Source organism: Pterocles gutturalis, unplaced genomic scaffold (assembly GCF_000699245.1).
Source record: "Pterocles gutturalis isolate BGI_N339 unplaced genomic scaffold, ASM69924v1 scaffold1939, whole genome shotgun sequence".
NCBI classification, from domain to species: domain Eukaryota; kingdom Metazoa; phylum Chordata; class Aves; order Pterocliformes; family Pteroclidae; genus Pterocles; species Pterocles gutturalis.
The window spans coordinates 17,838-41,006 of NW_010135378.1; the positions used below are offsets into that span (position 1 = coordinate 17,838).

General features: G+C 41.0%; 1 protein-coding gene across 1 annotated transcript in view; it reads right to left on the reverse strand.

Annotated features, from left to right (window-relative positions):
• The window catches only part of MNAT1 (MNAT CDK-activating kinase assembly factor 1), a gene marked incomplete at its 5' end in the record, with an annotated part of 83,405 nt that overhangs the window by 8,651 nt on the left and 51,585 nt on the right, over positions 1-23,169 (reverse strand). The window lies entirely within an intron of this gene.

The following is a 23,169-nucleotide window of genomic DNA, read 5'->3' on the forward strand; positions in this document are numbered from 1 at the left end:
CTCTTTCCCAAATAGCTCCTTGAAATCATTATCCCTGCGGACTTAGCTGGTAACAAAAGGTTAATGTTTATTTCTGGAAACTTTGCTCACAGGAAGCCTTCCCTCAGCGCAAGTGACTTCCGTAACTCACGCCTCTGCGAGCGGAGGGGTTGGGAGGACTCTTGGATGAGCTGGGGCACCTGGTCCCCCATTTGTCATCTTCCCGAGGTCACCCGCCAGCTGTCTGTCCTCTCAACACCCAGCCTCACCACCGCGGCCAAGGCATTCTCCCTCGCTCAGGTTTCCAGGTCTGAACTTCCAGATCCAGTAAATCAATCAGCCATCGCAGAAACTGCTCAAACAACTGCAAGTAAGCATTTTCGCACCCTTGAGCAGCCTCGCTGCGTAGCAAGGACACTGCAGTCCTCGCTGGAATCCAGCAAAGCACTCGCTCTGCATGACTAGTATAGATTACACTTGGGAGGGCTGCAGAACTGCAGCTACATTTAGTCTATGACTAAATCGGGCTCCACTCGTACTTGACCCTGAGAAGAATGTCATTGAACACAAGGGCCTTTTCTCAGCTATCATCTGGGATTTTTTTTCTTTTCAATGGCTAAAAAGACCATTAAGCCATCACCTCATAATGGCAGAGTAGCTCTCTTTTTAACATGTTGTGGGAGTGTTTTATGGCACGCTCTCCAAATTCTTCATCTTTCCTCCTGCCCTCCAACTCCACTTTTCCTCCTCCAAGCTACGTTTAGGACAAAGGTCACTAGAAGAACATGGATATGTTTAAATAATTATTATTACTCTGAGGAAGTTAACCATTGTTTTGTAACTTACTATCTGAGTCAGGATTGTTTTCATAGACTTCTTTTTTTTTTTTTTTAAGGATAGAGCAAGTTCAGTCTTAAAGACATCACTGTGTCTTTCCCCATGGCTGGGGCAACATTTCCCTGCAGCAGCTCTTCTACAGGCAAAAAGAGAGAAAACAACTTTTATTCTTTTGGACACACAAATTCTTTGAGAATAAAAATTCCCTACAGTTCCTCACTCTGCCTTTTTCTCCGACTTCCGCACACCCCACCGCGTCCGGTAAATCCCCCAGCGCACTGCAAACCATCCCTACTGATGAATGGGGGCTTTGAGCGAGCTACATGAAAGAGATTCCTCCTGCACCACCCTCTGTGTCATTATACAGCTGTGAAGCAAACAGAGCCCTTCCCAAACAGAGCGCTCAGTCAGGAACACCTCTGGAGAAAGGATGGAGATGCACAGAGACTTTTCCCCCTTTTCAGTCCATTTTGCTGGATGCGCAGTTCTGTGGCAACAGACCACAAGGCCAGTCGTGCCTGTTCCACAACTGCAGAGCACAGGACGGCTGGCCACAAGCAGAGAGGAGATAGTTTTGCCCCAGAAGCCCTGGTGAGGACCTGGACTTTGGGCCCAAGGTTGGAAAATGGACTGGCCAGCACAGTTTAAGATGGGTTTGGGCTTTTTTTTTTTTTTTTTTTGCATTGAAGGACTGCATTTTAGTCCCAGCAGGGGAGGACAGAACCCCTGGGTGACTCTGATGTCAGGCGTGGTCACAGCCAGGGTGCAGGAGTTCAACAGTCTCCTTCACCCCTACGCCTCCCCCATCTCCCTGCCCTGTTGCACAGCTCGGAGATGCCGCTGCAGGGCACCATCTCGGCAAGAATGATGAGGCTGGAACTCAGGAGAAGGAAATATTACCTTCTCCCCACTGCCAGAATAAAGGACTGGGACCAGGAAAATAACATCAGAAATGCATTTACACAGCCACAGGCTTTGTCCCCAAATCACTTCTGATGGAAAAAACTTCATCTGAACAAAGAACAAGCTGTATATAATCCTCAGCTTTGAGAATACTGTCTCCCTAGGCCAGCCTGTCTATTCTGTTTCACTGTGATGCAGCATCCTCTGCTCTGACAGAGTAGCAATGAATTCATGTTGTACGGTAATTCCAGTTTAATATGACTCAAACAAAATAGCACAAGATGCACAAGAATTTCTAGAGGGTTTTTAACCTCTGATACTGATCAGATAAGTAAGCCACCAAAGCTAATAATTACCTCAAATGAATAACTACGAGCACAAAAACTTGCTCTGTGCTCATAGTTATTCATTTGAGGTAATAAGAACCCAAAGTTATTTTCTTTAGGCAGTATTTGAAAAGCATAATTGTCAAAAGCAAAAAGATTGCAGTTTGAATGAACACTATTTAAAGAAGATGAGACTATTCGGGTCAAAACAAGGTGAAAAAAAACCAGCTCGCATGATATCGCAGCTGACTAATGCTCTAATGCATTAGACCCTCAGCTTCTTCGGGTTCTGGTTGCTGTGGATCAGGTCAGCATTTCAGTCTGATGTTGAGGATCAAGTTTACAGTTCTCAGCCATGCTGGCATTTGCTCCTTGGGAAGGCCTGGAAGAGAAGGGAGCGAGAAAAGAGAGGAGAGCTGGAGCTGGGAGTGAGGGCTTCTCCTCCAAACCACGGCTGGGCTAAGAATTAGAATCATCTGCCCAAGTCATGTGCAGCCTTTTGGCTGAGCTCTCAAACACCAACCAGCAAAGGAACCATTTAGCACCACCCTGTATCACAGAGCAGTCGAGAGCTCACCAAGGTGGAGAGGAGAAGGGAAGAGAGTTGCTGTTCTCTTGGAAACGTTTTTCTAGGGGAATGAAGGAAAAAAGCCAGTCCTTCAATGCTAAGAAGTTTCCTCCTATCTGTCAATATATGGTAGGAGCTCTTATTATTTGGCTTAAATATAAAGCATCATTAAGCCTATTTTTCTATTTTAACAGTTTGACATTTCTATTGTGAAATCTCAGTGTAATCCTCTGGATTTTATTGTTCTTCTCTATTGTACCCTGGTGGAATTTCTAGAGGGGAAAAAGCAGTGATGATGAGAGATCTTCATTTTACTCTTCTAAAAGGACAATGAGTTAAGTGCCTAAATGGAATCATTCTTTATTTTATATAATTTCTGTTGAATTAATTTTTATTCTCTGCTGCTTTCAGCCTAATACAATTTCCTGAACCAGCAGGAACAGAGACATTAAAGCAGAAGTGTGCTGAGTTAGGCAGAATCTACTAGTTTCACCTGGGGGAGAAAGGTGCTAACAGAGTTGTTGCAGAGGAGTGACATCCACAATTACTGCAATTCTCCATGGACTATTTGTATAACAACTTGACCCACCTTGCAAACTGCATCCTCAATAAAAGTATCAGAAGAAGTTGTGCCTACTGATTGAATTGATTCTGAAACCCTCTGGTGCAGTAACTGCATTTCTAAAGGCTCACAGAGAATGCCTAGCAATTGGGGGGGATTATAATAAAAAAAATGGCATTTAATGAATTATCTGGTGATACTCTAGTGAGGAGAAACTGACATTAACACTAGGTGGCAGAAGGCTCTGTCACATTGAAGACACCTGCAAACAGATACACTCAGACCTATACTGAAGCTTGACAAATGATTTTAGAAAAGCAAAGGGAAAAACAGTTGAAAGCAAAATAGCTATAAAATACCATTTTCCATCCACTCTTCCAGTTCTAATTCTGGCTCTGACATCTCTAGTGCACATAATTTCACTGTTTAAAAGATCATTGGCTATCCCTGAATCTGAATACAGCTTCTAAACTTGAACCTCAAATCAGCTCTTATTCAATTCAGGTGAAATTCTGTATGTGACAGGTGATTGTATTAAGCTTTTATCTAAGTAAAAGAGGAGTTCACAGTTTAAAGAAATAAATTACCATTAGGGCAAGTACACAATAAAAACATACACTGCCAGTTACCTTGAAAGAAACTTGAAACCAAGCTTGGAGTGCTATAGCAAGCATACTTGAGCAGCTGAAAGAAAACCAACAACCTACAAGCAAAACTCATTCAAAACTCCTCAAGCCTCACTGTGGAAGTGGTCTCCCAAAAATGGCAGCTGCTCCTTCAGGGAGATGCATTTTCAGGAGATACTTTTGCAATTATGTATAAAATTCTGTGGTGTAAACTGTTTTCTTCTAGTTTTACATATTTAATCCTTTGAAAAATTATTTTCAGGAGATGCTTTTGTAACTACATATAAAATTCCGTGGTGTAAACTGTTTTCTTTAGTTTTACATATTTAATCCTTTGAAAAATGTTCATGCTTGATTTTCTTCTAGTCTGGCCACTCTGTTTTCAACTACTCTTTCATCTAATCGACATCAAATTCAAATAAGGAAGCAAAACATTGAACTTCCAATAAAAGAAGGTAAGTGAAGAAATAGCAGCAGTCACAACTCAAGGAGAGTATATGAAGAATTTGCTGTGTGGGCTCTAACAACCTGGACAGAAAAGAAATCAAGCAGCAATGCCAGATGTATGGAGGAAGGCATAAACAGAGAAGAAGAGTAGAAGACAAGCAATGGCTAGATGGTGAAGAATAAAAGGGGGGAGAGGGGAGAATGACGTGCTATTATTTCCTTAGACAAATATGTTAAGAGTCAACAGCAAAGCTTTTGTCTAAGATCACTGTGGCTCCACTGCTTTTGCACTTGCCAGCCAGTAACGTCACAGATTTACAGCGCTTGAGGGTTCCACAAGTGTAGCTGGTGCCAGCGAAGAGCTCAGTAGCATTGTGGTGGGTTATTTTGCACTTCTGAACACGGAGGCTCTTTGTATTTAAATATAGTGTATTCTATCATTCACAGTTGTCAGAAGTGGAAATTGTCATCTAAGCAGTAAAAGATGCTGTTGAAGAAACAGAAGGGATTGGTTAGAAAGTAAAAAAAACCATTTTGGCCGTGACAACTCATCTCACTGCCCATTCTGAGGGTAAGGGATCAAGCCACCCACTGCAAATTGCTGCCTGAGAGGCAGAAAAATCAATAGTAGGTAAGAAAGCCTACTTGCCAAGGCTGCAGCCACTGCCAGCAGATTATTAATGCATCTGTCTGCATTCTTTAATGTTTCCTAAGAAGCAACTATGTTAACTGAAAAGGTGCGATGTGTCACCAGCCCTTCTCTTCTCTCCTCTTCATTTTCTCTCTATATTAAAACCTTGGCTACCAAAGAAAACAATCATGTTTCACCTCATCTTTTCCCAGCTTTTCTGAAGTTCAGTTCCTGCTCTATACCAATATATACAGTCTAAGTACTATCCCTGACAAGCTGTTTGACAACCCTAAGTTGCACATCTATTTTACTCCCAGAGCTTTGGAGTTGGTAGGGCTGAGATGGGAAATGGAGGCCAACTAAAATAAACACAGACAGTATCAATGAATTCTTCAGAAATACACAAGACAAGCAAAATGAAACACTACTGGCTTTTGCCCACAATTAGAATGCAGCCCATCTCGCAGGCTGAACGCTCTGGCTGAAGTCCAGAAAGACACTTAAGCACATGTCTTATTTTAAGCATGTGAGTAGTCTCATTGATTTTTCACTCATGCCAGTAAGAATATTCAATGCGCTTAAAGTTAAGCGCATTGTTAAGTGCCTTCCTGGATCAAGGCCAGGCTATTTAGCCCTTGCAAGAGTTAGTTTACAGAATATTTACCAGTATTTTAACTTCTCAAGACTTTCTTTGAAATAAAGTTTTATGGTGTATGGAAATATTTCATTCATTGAGTATCACAGGAGTAATGCATGGTTACCAGCAACCTTCAGGGAACAAGTATTCTTCCCCTTCCCACATCTTCTGAAGCGGTAACTGGAAGGATTATCAAGACACACAAGCAAATACACCGATAAAGAAAATTAGTTTTGAAAAGGAAGCCAACAGTGTATTACTGAACTGGAAAGAAAAACTAGCCTCATAGTGAAAAGCTGGCAAACAAAAAAAAAAAATTGTCACTGAAAACCAACGAAGCCATTCACCAATATCCCATTTGAATACCAAGTTCTGTACAGCAACTTTGAAAAACAAGCTAATTGTTAACTGAAATGAATTATCACAATAAGCACATATTCAATTCCATTCTTCTTTCTTCCTTTTACATCACACTGAATATAAAATTCAAGGAAAGACCCACTGGCGCTTCCTCAAGATGATCTCACCATAACAGAGCACTTCACAGAGATCAAAGGCACAACAAACACTTTGCTTTTTGCTACAAGCTCTTAGCTGTAGAGACAATTGGATTATTATCTGGTTGGCATTATGAAAGTTCAGTATCGTACACTGGGTAAGAACTAAAGAAAGGTGTTTAACATAGGGAAGGCTGTACTGGGTCAGACCAGTGCTCCCTCCACCCCAGCCATCCCTCTCCAGGAGCAGAAGAGGGAGCGCATGGGAGCCTGACCACTCCAGTTGGGACCAGCAGGACAATATGACAATTTCCTCCTATTTTACAAGCACATGTAGCTTTTTATTTCAGTACTTGTTTCTTCCTAGAAAGTTTGAACTCAGTAGTGAAAGTATATAATTGACAGGGTGATATATAAACAGAAGCCAATGTAAAACTAGTTCACCTCTTTGAAATCGCAGGTTGACCGATAGCTGTATTGCTCATCATGCCTTACACCCATGCACCTTCACTGATTTCACATTACCAAGCCCACACCTGATGGCGACTCAAGCCTCAGCATCTAACACACCACTTCAGAACCTGGTGGGCTACCCTCACCAACAACCTGAGAACTGCAAAAAGGAGCCAAGATGATGAAGGTATCCGGCTGACAGATAATTTCTAGTGTATTCTGGTCCTCAATTTGAAAGAAATAATGTCTCTCTTTTTTATACATAGAGCTATTCTACATATCTTGATGCTGAGATTTGATGACATTTTATCACCTTGTCACGCAGAGTCAGAGCAGATGGACATACGGGCCATAAAGCACAGAAGTGTTGAGGCTGGAAGGTACATCTGGAGACCATTCAGTCCAGCCCCCCTGCTCAAAGTAGGGTCAGCTGAAGCAGGTTGCTCAGGGCCATGTCCAGACAAGTTTTGAATATCTCCAAAGGAAGATATTAGAAGGAGGAAACCTTCACAAACCCTCTGGACAACCTGTTCCAGGGATTGACCTCCTCCGCAGTAAACGTGGCTTAATGGAATTCCCTGTATTTCAATTTGTGCCCACTGTTTTTTGTCTTCTCACTGGGCACATACTGACAAGATCCTTCCATTTCTTCCATTACTCACTCTGGTGTGTCCATGTCTCTTGCACTGGGGAGCCCAGGACTGGACGCGGCACTGCAGATGTGTCTCACCAGTGCTGAGCAGAGGGCATCACCTCCCTCGACCTGCTGGTAACGCTCTGCCCAACACAGCCCGGGAGGCTGTTGACCTTTCCCACAAGGACACGTTGCTGGCTCATGGTCTGCTTGGTGTGCTCCAAGGCCGCCTGCGCAAGGCTGCTTCCCAGCTGGTCAGTCCCCAGCCTGTGCTGGTGCAGGGGGTCATTCCTCCCCAGGTGCAGGACTTCACATTTCTCTCTGTCAAACTTCATGAGATTGCTGTTGGACCATTTCTCCAGCCTGTCAAGGTCCCTTTGAAGGGCAGCACAACCATCTGGTGCACGAGCTGCTCCTCTGAACTTTATATCACCTGCAAACTTGCTGAGGTGCAATCTTTCCCATCAGCCAGGCAGTAATGAAGAGGACAAGAAGTACTGGTCCCAGTACAGACCCCTGGGGTACAAGACTAGGTCCTGTTTTGCTTTGAAATCCACAGCACAACAGATATGTTAATGCCACTAGATTGTATTGGTTTAACTAGCTCCCATTTTTTAAATAGGATGGTTAAGTGAAAGCAATACCTTAAATAGAATACTGTTTAGCTAAACTGAAAGCACATTCCAAGAAATGTTAAAACCCCAAACTTACCCTGACTCCAAATCTAAATTATGCATACTAAGGGCTTGTTTTAATGAAAGTACATTTAGTAACTGAATAAAGTTTCTCAAAAAATGATTTTAAAGATAATGAATACCTGATGTCCAAAAGAGTGTCACGTGAAATTTCATCACTGACTCATGTAAACTAACCTCAAATTTAACCAAATGCAACTGTGATCAATATTGTGTCAATCTGAAAATATCTGGGTTTTAAGGCAACAAAACCAGATGCAAGGATGAGTAAAAAGCTGGAATCCACAAACTGAATGGAGTTCTTTGCCACTGAAAAGTCTGGAACAGTTATACTGACAGGGAGAAGCCAAAAGAATGAAAAGTTTTGATAGTATTGCCACATTTAACAAGAGGAGAGTCAAGTGCAGGAGAAATAAAAGGGAGCTAGTTTGTTACTATTGCATGTTATTTAATTTTTTCTTTTAAAAATGTCATCCTCCACTTTTTGGCAGTTTGGGGCATGGACAGTTCCTCCAGACGTCTCTAAATCACTGTACAGTGTCTAATATGGTGGACTTGCATTATATGCTCCTACGCACTTTTGTGAAGCAAACAACAGCAATAAGTAACAAAAAACCCAACCACATAAAATAAAAAGTCAGATTTACCAATATACTCCTAAAAAAAGCCATAAGAGTTGTCGAACACCCAGATGCAAAAAGGCCAGCTAAATAATATAGCAGACTGGTACTACAAAAGAAAAGGACATTGAAAACAGAGTCTGCCTACACTGTGAGAAAGACAGGGTTGGGATTTCTTTTGTTCTTTTCTCCCCAAAAATCGCTGATTACCTTGCAGCCTTAATTAATGGTAACCATCCTCAGCAGTGTGAGAAAGCAAGCTAACATTTGCCAGACAGGCAGGTCTTCCTTGCTTGTGAACAGTTTTTATCTTCATTCTGCTGCAACACGCGACCACCTGTAGCACTTACCAGAGATAGGGAATGCCGGCTGGTTACCCAGTCTTACTACGAATGAACTTTCATATATCGTAGAGACTTTTAATCATACTACAGATTCCCTGTTGGGCATGCTACGTGCGTGTATGGATGTGTGCATGTACAAACACGTATGTGCATGCACGGCCCACCACTGTGCTCTGTCATGCATCACCATCTCAGAAGGTGACAGAGAATAAAAAGTTGCCTACATCAATGCCTTTTTATTATTTTTTGGCAATAATACTCAACATGAGTTGCACTGGAAAAACCCACAAACTAAAACCAAAAAAACTGTGCTGAGGGAGGAAAAAGGTGTCAGAGTGGAGAAAATGGAGTTTTATTCCTCAAAACAATAACCCCTACCATGACAGCCTTGCTGGCTCCTTCTCCACTGACAGGAAATTTCTGTAAAAGAATCATGTGGTGCTGGAACACAAAACTGCAGAGCTTCATATATGAGACAAACTATAGTCCTGACCAGGGATTAACGAATAAAGTACAAAACCCAGTCCTTTCCTCTGCCTTCCAAATACTAAAAACTTAGAATGTGACAGAAACCTGTTGACTTTGACAGGGTTTATATTATACCAATATGAAGTCAAAGCAGCAGAACAGCTAAAACTGGCAGAAAAACAAAAAGTCTAGGACTTCATTGCCTCCTAGAGTCTCCTGAAAGCTTGTATCTTCAGAAAAACAGGCAGAAACTCCTAGAGGACCATAGAAGGGTAACGGATTTCTGAGGTCCAAGAATCCCAAACCAAAGATGTAATTGAGCTGTCTGATTTTATTATTTTATCCCTGAAAGCACAGAAAGCACCTACGAGAAAAGCACTGTGTCAGTATTGTCCTTCAGGCATGTTTCCATCCCCACTCCTGAAAAGTTGTCTGGCATTTGACATAATTGGGAGGAAGAATTTTCTCCCCTGGCAAAGTCAATTAACTTCACTGTATTTGTATCATCTGTCAGAGCCGAACCTGCTATCTTCTTCATGTCTGACACAATCTCCTACACCTACTTGACAGATCAAACGGGTTTTAAAAGGAATTACTGTGCTTTAAAGGGAAGTTCCATGGCTATGTCAAGTCAAAAAGCGGCAAGACAAGAGGGTAGCGATTATTATATTAGCACAATACACTCCCCTAGAATATTCAAATACAAGGTATCTTTGTACTGAAGTTTAACTTCTTTCATGCAATATGTTATTTCATTATGGAACTCCTTTAGTCTTCCGTCATAAACACCTATAGAAAATTAAAGAAAGTAATTCTCCTGCCTTGTGCTCAAACTGCTTAATTTCTTACATTATTAAGACAAAAACCCCTTGCTGCAACAAGACATTTAAGAGACTGCGTCAGCCACTGCTTTAACATAGAGCCATAAACAGGCATACGCACGTTTGTGCGCAAACATGCACTGAGTGTTACAAAAGGAAAAAAGCTTCATTGTAAGACTATATAAAATATTAGTGCTTTATGCAACACCGTACAGTGGGATGTCGTTAGATTACGTCATGCCACTCTTTGGCACCATTACCAAGTGCCAGATCTCATCACATTTTACGGTCACTATAACCCAAGTCCAAACTTATTTCCCATTAGCCCGAATTTAATGTTTGTGTTTGTTGTACATCAATATATAAACCTCCTAATTAAAGGCAGCACAGCAGAGGAAGATGAAGTGTACAATGTGCTTAATGCAGTTCTTCAGCTAAAATGTAAACGAATACACAGCAGCGTGGTGGGTAATGCAGGTATTGAAAAATCTCCATCAAAATGCATCTCCTCGTAATCAGTGGTTAAAGGCAACTGGACCAGTACTCCAGCTCTCCCAGATGGCAGCCAGGAACTGGGAGCAGTCACTGGATGCATAACTGGGAGACAACGTCAGGGTCTCTGCAGACCTATACTTCTCAGCTTTTAAATCCCCGAGCAGCATGGAAGAGTATCACTGAAGAAAAACAGTCACTTTCATTTGGACATGGAACTGTTCTGAAGTAAAAAGCTAGATTCTGCTCACCAAAGGCACTCCGACATTCTGGTGAGAAAGATTATTTGGTCAAATAAAATTACTAACAAAATAAAGTTAAATTTCTAGCAAGTTGCTAGTAATTTCTAGTGAGTTTGTGAAGTGCAGTGCATCACATCTGACAGTTGCTGATGTGGTTTAAGAGAAGAGAGCAAAGGACCATATTGATTTCTCCCATCAGTAGGACAAGCACTCTAGTAAACTGACTTTAAAGTGGCTACATAGAAGTACTGCACTATCTGCCACCCAAGTGTTAAGGGGGTTTTCAAAGACTTAGTATTGTGGCACACAAATCTACTATGGGCTAATGAGATGCCCTTCGTGACGGAGAACTTCTTGTACTACAAAGGTTCTATCAGCTGGAGCCACGGAAGAGCAAACACCACAGCAGCAGCAGGGCCAGCACTTCCCAGAACACCTCTGTGCTACTCCAACACACACTGGAGCACAAGTCCATAGAAGTGGTCTCAAACAGCTTTTTTCGAGGAAAAGAAAAGGATTTTGTAAGATTTCCACAGGAATGCTATAGGTCTTCCTCCTGAGTTAGTTATCTTTTTGCATCAGAGTTATTAACCTTTAATCCCACTTGAGTGCAAAAGCTCCCACTATATGCTCTGTCCATTTAATGCACCGCTGCTGAATATACTCCACACTGACCTACAGATTTGTATAACCAACACTGGTCTCAAATTTCTTCACCCCAAGAGCTAACACATCCCTCAATGAAAAGGAAAGATCAAGCTGACCTTTAGGTTTATAACAAAAACACGCAGTAATTTTATTTCTTCAAGTACCACATTCAAATTAGTTTCATAGGTGCTACATCAAAAAAACATTTAAGCATGATTTACACTAATAGATCTCAAGAAATAAGTGTAAATGGGGATTCATCATCCAATGAGGTATTTTCCCTGCAGGGATCTCATTTTATCCCAGTGACACTCAACAACTTTCATCTACAATTTAAAAGAAAATATAAAAGTCACTCCTTGTAAAATGCACAGCTGTCAAAAAATCTGAGGTGGCTGGGAAAACAGATAAATTATTCAGGATAATCTGTAGCACTTACTAATACAGACTTCTTCGAACTATAGACAGCCTAATAGCAAAGGTCATGTAGCTAGAAGCAAAGCACACAGGTCACACAAGACAGAGCACTACATAAATTAATTAATACTGGAAACAAGATAGAGATGATGGTGGCCAATTTACAAAATGTGAGCTCTTGTTACTTCTGTAGCTGAAGAGGTGGTTACGTACACAAGGTAACATCAAGTAGGGGAATGGGAAGGAAAAACAAGAAAGGATTTATGTATGGACTGAAGCCAAACTCCAAAGGTATTTTGGTGCTTAACTGCCTTTGAGGATTTTAGTCTACCTGATTTAACAAAGGCTAGACAAGAACCTGTCACAGGATCAGATCTGACCCATCTCTCTGCACAGCCGGTCTCTTCCCGTGCAGCTCTGCAAGCACCTTTCCAAACAGCACACGCTGCCCCATGCGCCGAGACGTCCTTTTACACTAAGGCCGTGTTTCCAACACTTTTCCTTCTCTAGTCTGAGAATCCCAAGCTAGTATGTGTTTTTAATCAATTCAGAGCCTACAGTTCGTTAAAACTAGCAAGACAGACTCTTCATTCAATTAGTTGCTCTAGAAAATGTTACCTTTGTCTATTCAGTATTCAACTTGCTGTTTCTGCAGGAAGTTCTCTGAGCATTAGCTTCCCTCTTCTGGGGCAAAACACCTATCTTCAGCTGCAGTTCCTAAAACAATCAATGCATTGACATGCCTACAAAAACACCTAATAATACGACAGCAATAACGACAAGGAGTTATTACATTGTAAATATAAATATATAATGATATATACATATACACTTCAGCACACACACATGCAAATATATATATCTCAGTAAAATCATTCCTGTAGAAACCGCAGCTTTTTCTGGGTGCACAGAGCATGCCCTCAAAGCAGTTATTCCTGATGCCCTAAGTCCTACCCTCTTTGTGGAAGAATGAATGGTACCACTGCAGTTTCTTTATCACTTTGCAAGTAAGTAGAGAGTTTTTGGGAGCTCTCGCTTCCCCCTATGTCTACCCCCACCATGTGGCAGCTATTCTGGGAGTGTCCAAACCTTTCACCAGAGGAAAAGCAAAATTTTTGGAAACAGCTCATTAAGACAAAATGTAATCAATGCATTTGGTGTGTGTGTGTGTTGGAGGAAAGGGGGGAGAAAAGAAGGTGAAGGGACTCAAGGAACACACACGCTCATTTAAATGTCTTTATCCTAGAAATTTTGCTACATTCAGCATGCCTTCTAAACCTTTTATTGTTTAGTTTGATATTTGTTTTAAATTAGAAGTATTTTAAAGCCTCTCCTTTATTTGTATTTCTTGCTTTTCATATTGTTTTTGCTTTCTTAAGGAAACTGGCAGCTGAAATGCTGTTCTGAAAACAAGTCACAAACATTTAGCAGTGTTGCCATTTCAAACACCAGACTCAGCTAAAACTGCCTGTGGCAAGACAATGCTGTTTCAGCTGTTGGAGCCCTCAAAAAGGGTAAAAAATGCTGAATAAAACCAAAATATAAGTCATGAGTCAACAAAAAACTCTGGGATTTGTTGCAAATAACCATCCTTCAAAACAGCCCAAAATAGAAGATGCGCTATTCTTTGAAAACACCAGTAGCCTGTATTATCACCTCTACCCAGCTTACGTGGTACTCTCTACTCCCAGTAGCAAGTACTTCCCAGTGTCTAACATTGATATTTCAAAACAGATAAACCCACTCTGCAGATAAGGAACCAAAGCACCAATGGGGGCAATGGGGGGAAGGGGGGGATTTTAAAAAAAACCAAGGGATAGGCTCATAAAGAGCTTAGACGTATAACTACCGTAGATTTCAGAAATCTGACCTTATTAGCATTCCCAAGCTCACCCAAAGACAGCAGTGCAGTGGGAAAGCCAGCTCCCTCTCTGGAGGTCTGGACTACAGCCCTGCTGCGCTCACCTGCCAGCCCGCAGCAGGGCTGCTGGGCAGACGCTGGCACTTTGGTTAAACTCCGTTACTCCTCCACTACTCCCACAGAAACAAGAGGTGCGCACGTGCATGAGGAAGGTATGAAATAGATCCATATACAAGTACCGAAATCTCATGTATTTGCTAGCCCCATTCACAATGTATTTTTCTAAGAGGATAAAAATAGCATTGAAAGAAAAGACATTGATTTTCTTTTCCGATCTTAAATTGTCAGGGCAGACAGCCTGTAAAACCTGCTGCCATAGTACATACAGGCAGCTGATCTTAGCAGATAGCTCCGACAGTTTTCCAGCATTTCTGTTTTGAAATACAGGAAAGTCAGCTAGCAGCCAGTAGCTCCCAGTAAAGCCAAACACCTCCTAACTCAGCCAAGCGATTACCCGACGAGCAGCCTGCAGCACTAGCGCACCGCTTCCCTGCCGCAGCCCTCTGTCATAGGGGTACCACATACCTCTGCTCCATTTGCAAACGTCCCTGAGCCATGCCGAGCACACTCTTCAATCAAAGTGCCTGTGAGCACACAGAGTTCATCCACTGTGTTGCAAAAGAGAGTAGTACCCACACACACTGCCCAAGGGTAGGAACATCCAAGGGGCACTTCTGGAGGCCCAATTCTGCTCCCTGCGAAGCCACTACAGATCCCCTCTGCCACGGCCAGGAGCAGAACTGGACCTACGCTGAGCTTTTATTTATTTTTAAACTTGCTGTCCTCAGCACCCAAGCAAGTTCAATGGGAATTTTTCAAATAATGTTTTGACACTAGAGCCAAAAACAAGCCCAGAAACGTATGAACTTCCCACAGCTCCTAGGAGAAGGCAGGGAAGGAGTCTGGTGGCATTAGCTGCAAGACCTCATGAAAACAGTGAGGAGGGTGGTTGCACTGAGTTATCATTCCTGTCAACTCCAGGGTCAGTACCAGCTGTTACGACACTATCGATTGATCAGATGCTTGTAGAATTGGACACCAGTTTTAGATGTTCCTCTGCTGGTCCATGCTTTTCCAGGCAGATTTTTAGAGCTGGATAAATGGAATGAATTCAGGAGACCTAAAAAGTCTACAGATCACTTGTGGGTGAGCAAGAATGAGAGAGCAGTCTCGCAAAAAATAGTTACTTCAGTGAGTGCTTCTAGAAAAAAACCAAAAGATCAAGAAGGAGGATCCGATGGCTTAGACTCCTCGAGGCAGAGTACCACTCATTCACAGCAGGCTCTTGAAAGCAAACTCTCCCATTGTACTCACACCTTCCCAACAATACTTGCTTCTCTTCTGGTGAGAAAAAAAAAAAAAAAAAAAAGCAGAATGTACCTACATCATGGAGTAAGAAAAAAAAAAAGCAAGATTTTTCTTTCCATATTTCAGATTGTTTGCAGACTCTGTATCTGTGGGACTTTTCATTCAAAATTAACTGCGTGCTGAACAGAATCTGGAACAGCAGAGCCTTTACGCTTCCAAGTTTTGAGACAGCCTCAGAGTGCAGACCTCATCTTCTCTCTCATTTCTGGAATACTTTTTGACAATTAACAGAATCAATGACCACAGAGAAAGAAGTCTGTCCAATCCATCAGGGCCTAAATGTGAAAAGAGGAGGAGGAGAGAGGGAAGCTTCTAATGACAGGAAGGGGAGAAGAGGTGTAGATTTTTTTTGGCTTTATGCATGAGTATTTCCTCATGAATTCTGGAAGAGAGTCAGGAAATAAAGATAGCAGCCAGAACTCACCTTCTGCATCTTTTTAAGGGAGAACTAGACAAATGCAGCAGTAGCAAATAAAAGAAATAGCCAAGTAACATTCTCTATGCAAGGCAGATGCTACCCCAGTACACAGAGTTGGCATAAAATCACCGTATAGAGGCTGTCTGGGAAATTCTCAATAAATATGATACAATTAAGCTGAAATCTGCATTTTTTTCCCAAAGTTGATGGAAAAATTAAAGCATGTGTTGATGATACCAAGAACCAGGAGGTGCCGGGACTGATGCCTATCAGACTAATGCCAGCAATAGCCAAAACATGGGACCTCCTCCTTCTGCAGGACTTGCCCTCTTCTCCCTCCTCCTCACAGGTATAGGCATTGCTACTATCCAGCCTACAAGGATAGGGGAGATGGGAAGAAAAGAGACTACTTTGTTTTCAACAAAAGGCAGTCCTCGTGCTTTGCAGTTATGCAGAGGAATAGCCAAAGCAAGTGAGCAACCACCACCTGATACTAGTAGGGCATTAAGAGCGTAAAGAGTGTGCCCACCTTAAGCAGCATTTCAGGAAAAAAAAAAAAAATCACTTCTCCATCAGGACAGCAGCTGCCTGGATCCCTAAGCAAAAAACTTATCCCTGCAACAAATCTGTATTGATGGGTCATTTAAAAAAGTGACTTAGACTTTTTTTTTTTGGTAGAAATATTTAAAATATAGAAAAACACAACCACTTCCAGTACAAAAGTAACAAAGTATGTAGCAAGTGTACCATATCAACTTAAATAATAAATCTAACCTGCTAATATTTTCAACACCATACTTTGTTCTCGCACACTTTTGCATTACTCTAACACTATTTTTAAACAAATCCTTTCACTGAAGAAAGCATCAATATATCAAAACTATTTTTTAAACTAATGAGTTTCCTCCTTTGCAAAGCAATTATTTTAAGTACTGAAAAGGTTTCCATGGCACCCTCTGCTTCCAAATGACAAATATCAGCAACAGCTGGATTTAAAGCAAACAAACTGAAAACCCCAAATCAACAGCACTTGACTCAAGGAAAAACATTAAATATTTTCAAGCAGAAGAACTGAAAAACATATTCTTAAAGAAAAAAGTATATACGCACACCTGCTGTTCTATCAATCTAAGCAGGAAACCATTTCACTGCTGCATCATACGTAGAAGAAAAGTTCTTATTAAAACATTAATCACAGTCCATTATATTCTGACTCCATGCCAGAAGTTCCCATTACATCACTGAAAATATCTATTAACCAAAACCTGATTCTGACAAGTTACAGAAGTGTAGTGTTTAGGATTTAGTAATGTAAAAGTCAGTTTTAGAAGAACAGTTACACAATTGATTTTGCAGTGGCAAGCAAGTATAATTAATTGTTTTTGTGACATTTATTACTGCAATGGGGTTGATTTAGCTGGTGTTTCTACTGTAAAATTATTCAAAAATTATTTCAAACTTCATCTACTTTTATTAAACACATTTATTGTGAAGGTATTTAATACCCGGGGCTGGCTAAACAATTTTAAAATGTGCTGGATATACTACTACATGTAAAACTGTATTGTCTTGTGTAAATATGGGCCTTGTTTAGAACTACGTCTCACAGGAAATTATGCCAAATTAAAACCATCTCCCCTTCTCTTCTCCCACTGAATAGGATTTATGTTTTTACATTTAATACCAGTTAGGTAAAGAAACAAAATATGGTGGCGTTACCTTCAAGCCCGAGCAATAGTTCATCTGTGAAGTCCGATTATGTTCAAACCGCTGTTTTGTTATTAGAAACGTGGCCCAACCCGAACGCCTCCATTTGGAAGAGAGAGAAGTGAACAACTCAATTCTTTCTGGCAGCCTGGCACCACACGGCTTGTTTACCTAGAGCAGTTTTCAACTAACTATTAGCAAGGCTTTAAAACCAAAGCCATGAAAATCTGTTCCTAAACGTGCATATATAATCTCCAGCCAACCAAGCTAATTGCAGGTACTTTCCTCAATCCCTTATAAGGGTAAAAAAAAAATTTTTAAAAAGTCAAAGCTATAGAGCATGACAGGAAACACATATTGTGTTCCTAACCCAAGGAAGGAAAACAAAGGGTATATTTTTTAAAATGGTGAATTAATAATCACGTTTAGTGCCACTGACCTTAACAAGACCACTGTTCAGGGGTCAGTCCCCCCTTCCTCACCCTTCCGCGTGTTCCTGCGTGCTCTGTGTGTGTAAATGGACAGGTTTACTGGCCTTGCCATGGGGCGTACTGGCTGAGGCAAAGCACTGCGCAGACGGCACCGCAAGCCAGCACTGGCATTGCCAGCGACCTTATTTAAGAGACTGAATTAAAAGCACCCAATGTCTTTAGTCTTCATGATGAATAAAAGTGCGGAACACACGAAGCTAAGAACAGCTGTGCTTTTTTGGGGTTGGTTTGCCTGTAAAAAGCTTGGGTTCCTCTTTTGCCCCCTTGACCCAACATACATGAGTGTCTAACTACGAAAGACACCTAAGCTAGTAACCTCTTACCTGTCCTTGGACACCTTCCAATTTCAAAGATCCACAGAACTTTAGTTTTCCTCTCTTTTCAAGTCGTGCCATGACACCAGAACTAATGCAGTCTGGCTTCCTAACAGCTTTGTCTTGTGGGTGCTTATAAGCTCCGACTGAAGCTTTTCTTGGGCAGTGAACAAGGTGTCTCACTCCATGTAGCTTCTCTGGTGGTTAATAAGTTCCAAGCTTACCAGGCATCCTGTTTGTCAGTCAAGGTATTTTTAGAGTCCCCCTCCACATCCAACCACTCCTTTTCATGCAACAGCCAGGGTCTTAGTTACACCTAAAATCTCTGCTGCTCCACAAAGTGTGACTGTGCCCAGTGAACAGATGGACAAACTGCTGGAATGGAAGGAGCTATAAAGTCCAAGTCTCATGGGTGTGCAAGACTTGGTATTTATTTTTTTTCAAAGGTAACTAAGAAAAATAAAGAAGAGAACACATGTGATCAGATACCATTAACTCTAAGGAAGGTTCTCCAGTTCTATTTTTCCAAAAAGTTCCTCCTCCAGCGTGATCTAATCTGGGGGACATTAGGGTCATTATCAAAATAAGAAAACAGACTACCAGCCCAACCCTTCAAAATCTTGCCATCCATCATATCAGGTGTGAGATCAGTTACATACACAGGATCAAATTTATGAATGGAGTTACTGACTTTGGCAACTGGCATGCTCCTCCAGGAAGAGATCCCTCACTCTTATCACTTAGCACTCCTTCAGAGAAACTTTAAACATTGTTGACTCCTGTTCCCTGTGAGAAATACTACTCACCAAGAATATAGCTGCAACCAAGCTATCTGAAGGGAGTTAAAGAATCACGAGCTTGATGAGCTGCATAAAGCTTCAAGCAAAACACACCCCCGTGCTTCCTTCTGACATTTCAGGAAACTTAAATTCACCTTTTTAGCCATTTCATACCTGAACAAACAATTTTCATTTGCAAAGCTGCTTTACAACTATGTTTATCAGTGTCCAAGTCAAGAAGATGAACCATTTCTGGCTTTATTTTCCTCCTTGGGGGTCTATTTTGCTGTCTGTCTCACTCAGTCTAAATATTTTCATTATCCATAACTCCCCCTTCTCGAAACAATAGTGCTGAAGGGTCTAGGAAGCCCCTCTCTCTTCCTCTTTTCAGATTTCCTTCTTGCATTTTTATTACAATGGATTTTTACAAACGCCTTAGAGGGCAAATTCAAAACAGGATGCTCCTCGCCTTTCTACTTCAACTACATCTGAGACTAAGCAATTAATTCACAAGATTAATCCATCCCAACAGACCCTTCAGAAAACCATGACAGTGTTTCCCTAGACTGCCTCTGAGCAATTCCTTGTCAGGGCATCTCTCTGCTGTTCCCTACAGCCAAGTACAAACCATGAATGATGCTCAGATGCTGATCAAGAAGAGGAGCTCTTCCTCCCAGCAGCGGTCTCGGTGAGCTCCCATATTCTCCACGACAGTCATCGGACAGACTTTGGCCTTGTTGCTGAGGTGTTCCTGCCTCTGTAGCCTAGCACTGGGCTTAAAGAAAGCATTTTGGGGCTCAGTCCTGGGAAGAACCACAAAAGCTGATGACACTGAGGCCCTTCTGTTGCTGAAGCTAGAGATACGCAGGAAAGATCACTTCTGCACGTGGAAAATGTATAATTTTTCTTGTGGCAACTATATTATTCCCAATGCAATTATACATCTGTCTGAGGAGTCAGAGAACAGATCAAAAAGGACAATACAATGGAGTGCAGGAGAATCAAGGAAGGGGAAAAAAAAGTAAAGGAAAAAGAAACACTGAGCACAAAAACTACTGACCTCAAACTTACCACATAATTTCAGAGAAGCAACAGAAGATCTAAAATTTAACTCCTACAAAAATATATTTTTCTAAGCTGATGGAGGGAAAACTAAGGAGTAAAGTCTGTGGACATATAGAGTCACAGGAGAACCATACGTCAATACTCATATCAATGCAGGGGATGAAGGGAAGGATGAAAGCCAAGAAATGCTTTCAGTAACGGATAAGAACTACCACAGATGATCAGATATATTTAGGTGGCTGGTAGTAACAAGGCTTTGAGTTGGTGAGACACAAAAGAGCACAGAAAATAGGGCATTTGGCCCACACAATCGCTGGATGCCTCCCACCACATTATAATCCATCAGCAGACAGCTTTGCCTGACACCGCTTCAGCCGCCTGCTTAGCAGCATTGCCTCTACACCTGCAGAGACAGTTCAGCGTTCGCCTCCTACCAGTTTTCAGTAATAAAGCCAATATTACCATCCTGATTTTTTGAAGCAATTTTAAATATTTACTGGTTGATCCTGTAGCACAGTTTGCCAGAAAATTCTCCATTCCTTATGTTAGGACTCTGAATTTTTTTTCCTTATATGTATTTTAATAAATGCATGATTTAGTATTCTGCAAGCCCACACTACAAAAAGACTATTCTGGAATAAATGGTATAATTACATTTCCTACAGCGACCTTGTAATCTCTCGAGTATTTATTCCAGACTAAACAGCCCTACTCAGCTGCCCTGTGTCTGATTGTCGATGAAAGAAGCTTGTTTGACAACTGCTTCGAGCAGAAACATATTTTTTCCATGATTGCATGAAAAAGTAAAAAAACATTACCAGACCAGTATTCTGAGTACAGAGACTCATGTTAGATCGATGAGTTAATTTTGAAGCCAAACGCCAACAAAAACAATTACTATGGACATTCTGCTGTCATGGCCAGCTTTTGAGGTTAATTTAGTGGTACATATACAACTACAGCCAACATTACACAGAAGAAACTACATGGTGTATGCGGGCTTCCTTCTTTGTTTCTTCATATATTTTCCATATTCTCTGCTTTTATAACCCTCCTGAGACCTTTAACAGCTACAGAACCTACACTATACCCACAGGTGGGCGGGCAGGAAGCAAAGCTCTCCATTTCATAAGCAGTCCACTTTTAATATAGTCAATTGCTAATGACCTTGACAGAAGAGCTCCATGCAAAACAACACCATATACTACAGGGTGTCATTTGAAACGTTCATAGACATTTTTGCCAGAAATCTGATTTCTTAAACAGTAAGATTTCAGACTTACTGAAGGCTGCACTCCTTTCCTTGATTTCCATTCAGTTGGAAAAATTGGTGCTAATCCACTTCCTCTATATTAAATTCGCATCCTTCCCAAATCCTACAACAAAACCTGTAGGGTTTCTGTAGTACGCTAAAGCAATACAAGGCAGTTTCTACATCAGATCCTACAACGAAACCTGTAGGATTTCTGTAGTACACTAAAGCAATACAAGGCAGTTTCTACATCAAACCAAATTAAGATGGTTTACACAGAGTTCTACTTCCTTGTTCCATCCTCTCTTGAAACAGACAGCACATTTGTCCATATTCACTATTCCAAAAAGGTACACACATATAGTACTTCTATTGTCATTCACAGGTTTTTATTCAATTATTCATGATAAAATGAACAAAAAAAAATTGACTTTAAAAGGTTGTATGCAAATGGAGTTGTTTTTAAAGCAATAATCACTTCTTACCTTCTGATTCTCATTCATTAGCTGCCTGATTCAAAATGCACTGAAGCCAACAAATCTTTCAAAGAGCTGAGGATCAGGCCCTGCAACAGGAGACACTGGGAAATTCAGACCATATGCCTTGGTAGCCAAGAGAATTCCTGCAAGAAGGAGTGCAGCCCTCTACATGCTCTCCGAAGCGAGACAAGCTTTCCTTGCTCTTACTCAATCTTTTGACTCTGAGTCCTGAGCTTATTGAGAAACTATATTCTATTCAAAGCAGCAGAATCAATTCAGTGTTCAAAATCAATGGGCCAAAGCAGATCAAATAAGCACTTCATTTGTGGGTTTTCTCCTTTTCCAAGATTTGAGCAATACCTGCATACCCCAATGACAAAGAGAGCAGATGTGAAAAATCACCTGCTACAACTTTTAAAGCCCAGCGCTCCCGTCACCCCTTCAAAAATCAATTCTCACTTATTTCACTGTCTTGAACCCAACATAGACACCAACAGGGTTTTAGCAAAAACTAATCCGGCCAAAGACCAGATCAACTACGGTTTAAGAACAGTTTGGAGAGCATCCTTACTATTGCCTCACTTTAAAAAAAAAAAAAAATCACTATGATTGACAGCAAAGAAGTTACACGAGTCATTTCTAGATTAAGTGCCAGAACTCTACATGTGTTTCAAATTACACCACAACACTGTACAACAAAGAAATATGCAGAAATTTTCCACTTGAAATGAAGGTTAAAAATTAAATGTTAACAAAGCTCTACCAGATATGAAACCCAACCTCCTCATCTTAATTCAAAATTCTAAATGACTAAGCTCTCCTACACTGGGAAAAAAAAAGGAACGAAGCAATCCAGTTGTTCATTATGAAAAGTACCGTGAGCTAAGCACGTTCGCTGTATGTACAGACTTCCACAGCACTCGGATTTTGCTTCAGTACTTACCCCCAACTCTTAAAATGACGTTTTGCTTAGATGTGACTTTTAAACTATCAAAGTATATTACCTATCCTCATTAGTGTTCACCACTGAACTGTATTTTTGTACCACATTCAAACAGAACACTAACTGGAGTGCTGCTAACAATGTGGTTATACAGGAAAACAAGTTGACAGATCAAAGAAAAGTCACATTTTTCTTTCTGATGAAGAAAAGCAAAAATTTTTGTAGCAAACAATTTTTTCTGTACACATGTATATATTCAGGATGTATCTCTCCAGACAAAGTTAAGTAGGCAAACACAATTTTATTTTAAGCAGACCAGGCTTGACTTGATTACAAGGTCTGCACAAAAGTTCTCTGTTAAGGGAGAGAATTTTTAAGTGGAGCGCAAACAGGAATTTTTAATCTTACTTGTACATTACCTCCATTCTGTGAAAATGGCAAGAATAGGACTGGCGCTGTGCTAAGAGTACGATCCACTTTGGATTACAAGAGACCCTTTCTGAAGTTTGAGACATGAAGTTCACACATCTTTACCCAAAATGTTAATCACATAAGCAGATTTTTGATTAACAGGCAGTTTTTAAG